Here is an 8,042-nt window from a genome sequence, read left to right as displayed (position 1 = left end):
GAGTAGGGGAAGAGCAAGAAAGACAATTTTAGGAAAGTTTATTTCCTAAATAGTTTTGGGTGCATGTAGTAGATAGGCTTGAAGGCAATGGTGGAGAAAAGGAATGGAAGGAAGATCTCTGTCATGAGAGGACTTACCTATTTGTCATTATTGACCTTTTGTTCTGGACAGTTCTTTATTGTGGGGGCTGCCCTGCACGTTATAGGATGTTCAGTATTATCCTAGTGTCTACTTATTGGATGCCAGCAGCACCCACTTCCCCATGCCTAAGTCAATCAGAAGTATCTCCAGACTGCCTGTGTGTCCTGGGCGGAGGGGGTGGGAGTGGGGGTGCCCTAAGAACCATTGCTCTAACCAAGACCAGACTCACTGAAGAGGATAGTTTCTTTTCCACATTGGAAGGGAGAAAGGATTGGGACTTGTATAATAATGCAGTAAGCTGTTGTGGTTGTAGAGGTTTAGCAGAAGGAGAGTGGGTTCCAGCATTGATCAGGAGACAGAACTGATTCAGATCCTGGTACCGCCAATTACAAACATGGCCTTTGGCAAATGACCTATTTGTATTTGAGTTCACTTATCTGTAAAACAGGGGCAATTACAGTCCTTGCCGATAGGGTTGTTATGAGAATAAATAAATTGTAACTGAAACCATTAATTATTTGCTTGAAGAAAACAGCCTACTGTTTCTTCCTATATTTAGAAGACTTTGAAAGTCACGTATGGGAAGACAAGGAAGTCTTTCTGTCTCGCGATCTTCAGTTGATTTTTAAAGTATCCATGTCTTGAAAAGACCTGTTACAAAAATTAGCCTGAAATGAAAGTATTGAAACATAAGTGTGGAAAATGGTACTTTGTCCCCAAGCTCATTCTTCCTCTGTGGACCCACTGAAAGATCCTAGTGTTATTATGTAAGAGCCAGACATCCTTGAGCAGAACAGAAAACGACATGGAGGGCATAAAGTGGCTGTCACTGAAGTGAGTGACCGTCACTGAAGTGAGTGGCTGTCACTGAAGTGAGTGGCTGTGTGCTGTAAAGGAACTTCTGAGAGCAGCGTTAGTCCCAGGGAAATCTTCATCTTCTCGCCACTGAAGGAGGACCATCCCAGGCACAAAAGCAGACTATGAAAGGGCCTTCATTCTAACGGGACTTTTCAGTGACACTGGAGACCTCGTGTGGTAGCCAGATTGTCTTCTGTGACCATTTTCCACTGAAGCCTTCTGTTGCTTTTACAACACACTCGTTTTAGAGGCTGCTTAGGAAATGCTATTAGGGATGTGTCAGGCTTAAACAAATGAGAATTTCCTCCCAGACACCCCAGCGAGGGGGCGGGAGCAGCATAGAGCCTGGCAGAATGACTGATGCAGTGGCTTATCAAGGTCAGGAGTGGCAGCTGGCCCCATTGTCCCACATTCAAAGAAGGATTCCCCAACACTGCAGCACTCCAGGATTCTCACCCAAATTCCTCAGATTCCACAGGCACAAAGGCAGTGCCCCAGTGCTGGAGCAGTCCTCCTGGGGAAGGCAGATTATTTTAAGCCTCTGTGTTGCTCTTGCAACAGAAAGATGGGCCTCATCTATCCTAAATCAAGAATATTTATAACATTTGCTTCTTATCACGAACTTTCTTTAATCACCTAATTTCATGAATCTAAACTGCTTTGGAACATCATTTGAAATGTTCCAAAACAAAACGAGAATCATTTGGCCCCATACTTCCTTTGCAGAAGGTGACTGTTAAAAAAGGTTTAAGGATTTTTTTTTTAAACCTTAAAAGAGTTGAAGCTTGTTCTGTGGCCTAACATATATTATTCTGTGACTACAAAGCTTAATTAGTCTAGCTGTCTTTTAAGAGTATGTAAAATCCGGGGCACCTGTCCATGTCTTGCCATTCAGACCTGTTGATTGAGAAAAACGAAGTGCAGATTTTAAAACTTCACTTGCCAGTATCAGGAGGGAATGTTCTAAAGATTTTCTTGGATAGCCTTTCCTAAACGAATGGCAAGGCCATTGCTGATTTCAAAACATGGTTACACTTTGTTTTTCCCCAAACACAGAGTGCTGGCCAGTTGGGTAAAGCCAGTCAGCTATAACCACTACACTAGTAGTATCAGTAAGATCAATCATGCACTAAATTGCTCCTGAAAATATACTGTCTCTTCTGGCTTTGTTTCTTCACATGGCTGGCCAGCTATTTTCTGCTATGCATTCCCAACATAAAGTGTAACCATGTTTCGAAATCAGCAATGGCCTTGCCATTCGCCTTTGGAAAGGGGGTTACCATACCACATGCTTCCTGAAAAGTAACTGTTAGCAGGTGGGAACCCTGCTAAGTGTCAGAAGCACCTCTGAGGGGAATTACCAGACGTAGAAGCTGGGAGTCTTTGCCTTCAAGGTCTTTGTGCATCAAGGTCATACGTGAATCATTTCAACTAATCCTTACCATTGTCCAACCTTGAGCGATAGCAAAGAGATGTACAAGTGAGCAATAGTAAGACTACTCCCTAAAATTTAGAGACTTACATACCACAAAACACTAGCCAGTGGGTAACAGGATAGGTTGCTCTCCTCTGCCAGTCAGCTTGAAATGTTTAGGAAAGGCTATCCAAGAGAGAACACATTGATTAGATGGTAAGTTAACTCCACACTAACATTAGGAAATCAGCCTGTCATCACTATCTTGGAAAGGTGTTCAAAGTATCGTAGGCCTTACTAATCTCTGGCCAGGGTCGCTTCTATTTTTTTTGCCTGGTCAAATCATCTCCACTTGTATGATTTTCACCTGATTTTATTTAGGATTTTATTTTTTTAAGTTTATTTATTTATTTTGAGAGGACGGGAAGGGCAGGGAAAGAGGGAGAGACAGAATCCCATGGAGGCTCTACGCTGTTAGCGCAGAGCCAGATGTCGGGCTCAAACTCACAAACCATGAAACCATGATGTCATAACCTGTGCTGAAATCAAGAGTTGGCACTTAACTGACTGAGCCACCCGGGCGCCCCTCAACTGGTTTTATTTAATCTTCTTTTCCTTCTAGAATACCTGAGGGGCAGCTGTACCCAGGAAGCAAACTGATGCTTTAGAAATTTTTTAAAAAGAACAAATTTCAAAATGGTATGCTAGTATGTAAGCTGAGTTCATTTTAAAGAAACATCACTATATCTATACGTATGGATTACTTTCTCTGCTAGTGTCAATGGCAGGGATTTGTTTGTTTGTTTGTTTGTTTGTTTGTTTTTTATTCCAGTGGTGTGATGGAGGAGATACTTGGCCTGCTGTGAAATGGAAATGAAGTGTTAGACATTAAAAACAACCAGGACACCTTCCCCCGATTCTCTCATCTAATTCTTAGGACAGTACAATCTCCCTCCCACTCCCCTACCCCCAGATAATCAAAATGTTCAGTTGGTTGAGCACCCGACTTCCGCTCAGGTCATGATCTCGTGGTTCATGAGTTCAAGCCCCACATTGGGCTCACTGCAGAGCCCACTTCAGATCCTCTGTCCCCCTTTCTCTGCCCCTTCCCCACTTACACTTTCTCTAAAAAAAAGAAAAAAGGATGTTATCTATGAATGTTGTAGAACAAGGCTGACAAACTATGGCCTATGTACGGTCTGCAGGCTAAGAATGGCTTTCACTTTTTTAAATGGTTAAAATAATCAAGAGAAGAAAAATGTTTTGTGATGTGAAAATTACATGAAATTCAAATGCCAGCATCCATAAGTAAAGTTTTACTAAAACCCAGTCACGCTCATTCCTTTACTTACTGCCTCTGGTTCATCTCTCCCAGTAGTGGAAGAGTTGAGTCATTGAAACAGAGACCTTCTAGTCAGCAAAGCCTAGGGTGTTTACTCTCTGGCTGTTCACAGAAAAGGCGCCCACCTCTTGTGTGGAAGCAGGTTGAAAAAGCCATCAGCAAGAAGAAGAGCACAGGCTTTACGGTCAGGTGGTGTGTAGTCCATTCCTTGGTTTCCTCAAAGGTAAAATGACTGCACATTGTTCTACTTCTGAAGGTTCTGGTGAGGATGAAATGAGATACTGAATGTAACATAAATAGATATATTTATAGACACACGTGTGCACACATACACACACACAGTTACCTCTTGAACAACACAGGTTTGAAGTGTGTGGATGCACTTATGAGGATTTTCTTTTTATAAATACAGTCCAGTACTGTAAATATATTTTCCCTTCCTTATGATTTTCTTAATAATGTTTTCTTTTTTCTAGCTTACTTAATTGTGAGATTCAGTATATAAGACATATACAAAATATGTGACTTGACAGTTTATGCTATGGGTAAGGCATCCAGTTAACAGTAGGCTATTAAGTTTTGGGGAGTCAAAAGTTATATGTGGATTTTAAACTGAGTTGGGGCCTCTAACCCCATAATGTTCAAGGGTCAATTTACATAGGTTTATTACATATGTGTGTATATATGTGAAGTGGAATAATCTGTAATTATCTATATCTATGTATTATTATATACGCCTCATGGACACTCAATGTTTGTGTCTTTCCTTTTCAGTGTTACCAATATTTCAAGTTCATTTCCTCACCGATTCAAACAGAACTGTAGCAGAAAATACCTTTCCCAAGTAGCTGAAGAGTTTAGAAAGAAACTCCTCCTTCACTCCCACCATCTTTTTTCCTTTACCCGGTGTCTTTCTTTCCTCCACCAAACTTGCCGGCATTCAGCCCTTGAGAGGGCATCGAAATGTCATTTTACCTTGAGGTGAATGGGTATATAGAATTGGTCTTGACCTTGAATGAGAGCAAAGCACATCAGGCTGCATCCAGTCAATGGAACTTCAGAGGAGCCGCCGGGTGAGAGTAACGTGGCGCAATGACCTCTGGTGGAGCCTTTCACACGTGACATTCTGATCCCTGTGCAGTGTCTCCTGGGGGGGCAGACGGAAGGGGGAGGGGCGGAGGGAGGGGACGCCCCCTCCGCCCCCCCACCCCACGCAGTCACGTGGCCACCTCCACCTACCGCTCTGTGTTATCCCGCTTCTTGTTCAGCCCATGCGGTTGCTTTCTAAACTGCATAACCACGGGTCAAACACGAATAAAAAGCTTCTCCACGTCAAGATGAAGGTTCTTTCGCACTATCTTCCTCCGTCTCAGTGAGCACGGCAAACAGAGAACTCCTTTCTGACTGAAGTTACACGTATTTTTTCCCTCTTTTTTACTTTCAAAGCTGGCAGCCTCATAGGGCAGCATTCAAGTAGACAGCCAGGGACGCGGGGCGTCATGAAAGGAGCGTTTCTTGTCCCTGGCCCCCCTTCCCTTTGTGCCGTTTCTAGCACGTATTCTTAGCCACCTTGCGAAGTCGGAACTTTGCCAGCGCCTGGCCTCTGGATCCCGTGGGTCGCTGCCTAAATCTACCGCTTGTCCAGCGGAATGAGTTCGTTTCTACCGTTTGTAGAAAAAAGCGAATCCGATTTTATCAAACTCATTTATGTTATTAATATATGTGGTAACTCATCTAAGTAAACCGGAGCTAAGGCTGATGCTATGTACTCATTACAGTGTGGTTTTTAATGTGAATTTTGCACAAGTTGATGAATGGTTGTGCTCATTTGGCCTTTTAGTTATCTTGCTCTTTTAAAAAAAGACACATTTCTACCTTCCTATCTTTCTCCTCTTTTAAAAGTATTTTCATGTGACTTACCAGCCGCAGTTAGTCGGCTGTAAAGCAGGGTGGGAGAATGTCATTTCAGATCTTTTATAAGTTGGGAGTCTTTTCGGTGGGGGGAGGTGAATAACAGCTGCTTTCCTTCTTGTTATTGGCCTATGATGATAGTCTGGAATTATTTTATAGATTGTGTTTGGCTGCCAGCATGGTGCTTGGGTGTGATTAATTTGAGCAGCTTGCCACTGGATAAATAATATTCATTCTTTGGATCCTTGTTCAGAAGGGATTAGCCAAGTGGACTGGAAAACATGCCTTTGCAGGAGAGCTTTTGGTGTTTGCGATAATCAATGAACAATCTAGAGGCTGATTTAATTCAATTCTTACAGAACTAGCTGACTCATTGGCTCTTAATGCTTCTTAACTTCTTGTGTAGTGTTTTAATCTTCAGTTTCTTACACATATACCAATATTATAGTGGACATAGTTCAGAACTTAACATTTCCCCAGGGACCTTGCTCTGAGAATTCAAAATAAATACCTTGTGAAATGGGTTTCAAGAAAATTGTTTTTCAGATGGGTCTGTTTTTTCTGCCCTCTTTTTTAGTGGAAAAAAAATTGCTTTGAAAAAGTAAAATAAACTTAGCTTTTTTTGGTAAAGGGAGGATTAAAACAAAATAAAACATAAAGGTACGTGACACCTTAGAGACCTGTGTGGCATAGAACTCTCAAAGCCCATAACATGGCTTTGGGTTTTGGTCTTGCATCATTTATAGGGCTAAATAATTTATAGTTAAGCTTTTGCCCTGTGGGATGGTTGCAACATGTTCTACCAAGAGGCAAGGGTTTCTGTTCAAATTTACAGTTCACTTGATTTATGTATCAGATAAATGACTGCACAATAGAGGGGCCAGCTTAAGAAAGCTTTCTTCTCTCTCCCCTCCTTTGCCTTTGAATAGTTTCCCAGTGCGTTTTGTTCATCTGAACAATGCATTGACTTGCCCTACACTGGGGAGCTGGCTAGTTGCTTATCATTGTAGTAACATGTCTTTTGGCTATGGGGGGGTGGGGTGGGATGAAGCGGTAAAGGTCCCAGGTACTGACTTGTTTTTCCTTTATGTTTTTGTATTTTGGTACCTCCATGGACTGATTCTGCCTCCCCACCTCAGTTTCAGCCCAGGTTTAAATAACAGGTGAATGTGGGGTTGCATGATCTAACTGATAAAGATACAGGGTGACCAAGTAAATTTGAATTTCAGATACACAGCGAATGATTTGTAAATATAGACTGTGCTCCTGTATTTTATCTGGTAACTCTAAGGGAGCATTGGGGAGGTAGGTTTCTCTATCCTGAGGGTCCTCAAGTTAGATCAGGTACACAGAGATAATTGTGAGTGGGATATAAGAATAGAAAAAGAGGGACGCTTGGCTGGCTGAGTCGGAGGAGCGTGCAACTCTTGATCTCAGGGTCATGAGTTTGAGCCCCACATTGGGTATAGAGATCACTTAAAATACAACTTTAAAAAAATGGGAAAAGAGAGTGCCATGTATTAAGCATTTTTAATATCCTGTGTAGTTAGTCCTCAGCTTGTGAGACAGATGTTACAAACCCTTTAGGGATAAATACCTTTAGGTTAAAATAAATACCTTTAGGATAAAATACCTTTAGGGGTAACAAGAGCTAACATTTATTGAGTGCCTTCAGTGTGCTGGACACTGTTCTAAGAACCTCCATGTATCCGCTTCATTCAGAGCTGAAAGTAACCTCCGTGAGGGTTAGGTACTGTTAGGATTCCCATTGGACAAAGAGGAAACTGAGAGGGGGTTTGTAGCTAGTGAAGGATTGTTCGGGGTTGAAGAAAAAGGATGCAGGAGGAGTCTCTTGCTCAGGGTCACATAGTTAGTAATTAGTGGAGCCAGGATTCCAACGCAGGACCCTTCCCTCCAGCAATTTTTACTCTGGCTGCCTATTGGGATCCCCTCGGGGTGGTGGTGGGGGGGGGGCATCTAAAGCCGCGGATACCCAGGCCCACCCCCAGAGAGTTGGATTTACTCAGTCTGAGATTGGCCTGGCTCTCAGGATTGTTAAAACTTCCCCAGGCGATTTTCATGTGCAGCTGGGGTTGAGACCGGCTGCTTTACCCCATTTTTGGCGTAAAATGAATTACTCTCCTTAGGAAATCTAGTCGCTCTATGTGGCCATTCCTTTTGCTTTGACCCCTCCTCCACAGAAACTCACCATTCCAAATCTGGCAGCTAATTTTTCATGGTCTTTGTTTCCTCAAAATTATTTTCAGGAAGTCCTGGTGAATATATGTTGGGGTATAAACAAACCACAAAGAAAGACCTCTTGGGGGCATTCTGTTGATGGATTTTTGGAGTGATCTTTTCTTTCTCCTTCCCCCA

General features: G+C 42.5%; 1 protein-coding gene and 1 long non-coding RNA gene across 3 annotated transcripts in view; one reads left to right on the top strand and one right to left on the bottom strand.

Moving 5' to 3' along the window:
• The window catches only part of EXT1 (exostosin glycosyltransferase 1), a 285,479-nt gene that overhangs the window by 54,351 nt on the left and 223,086 nt on the right, over nt 1-8,042 (top strand). The gene's annotated exons all lie outside the window — the stretch shown is intronic.
• Nucleotides 682-4,960, bottom strand: LOC144243777 (uncharacterized). 2 transcript variants are annotated; one of them, XR_013338763.1, is made up of 4 exons: nt 4,591-4,960; nt 3,881-4,014; nt 2,526-2,599; nt 682-809 (listed from the first exon to the last, which is right to left on the bottom strand). It is a non-coding gene; the product is annotated as an uncharacterized LOC144243777 (long non-coding RNA). The 2 variants fall into 2 exon arrangements; XR_013338764.1 differs by lacking the exon at nt 682-809 and adding an exon at nt 1,632-1,896.

The sequence above is a fragment of the Crocuta crocuta genome, unplaced genomic scaffold (assembly GCF_008692635.1).
Source record: "Crocuta crocuta isolate KB4526 unplaced genomic scaffold, BGI_CrCroc_1.0 scaffold448, whole genome shotgun sequence".
NCBI classification, from domain to species: Eukaryota; Metazoa; Chordata; class Mammalia; order Carnivora; family Hyaenidae; genus Crocuta; species Crocuta crocuta.
Note: the sequence above shows the minus strand (reverse complement) of the source record. Positions and strands in the feature narration are given on the sequence as shown.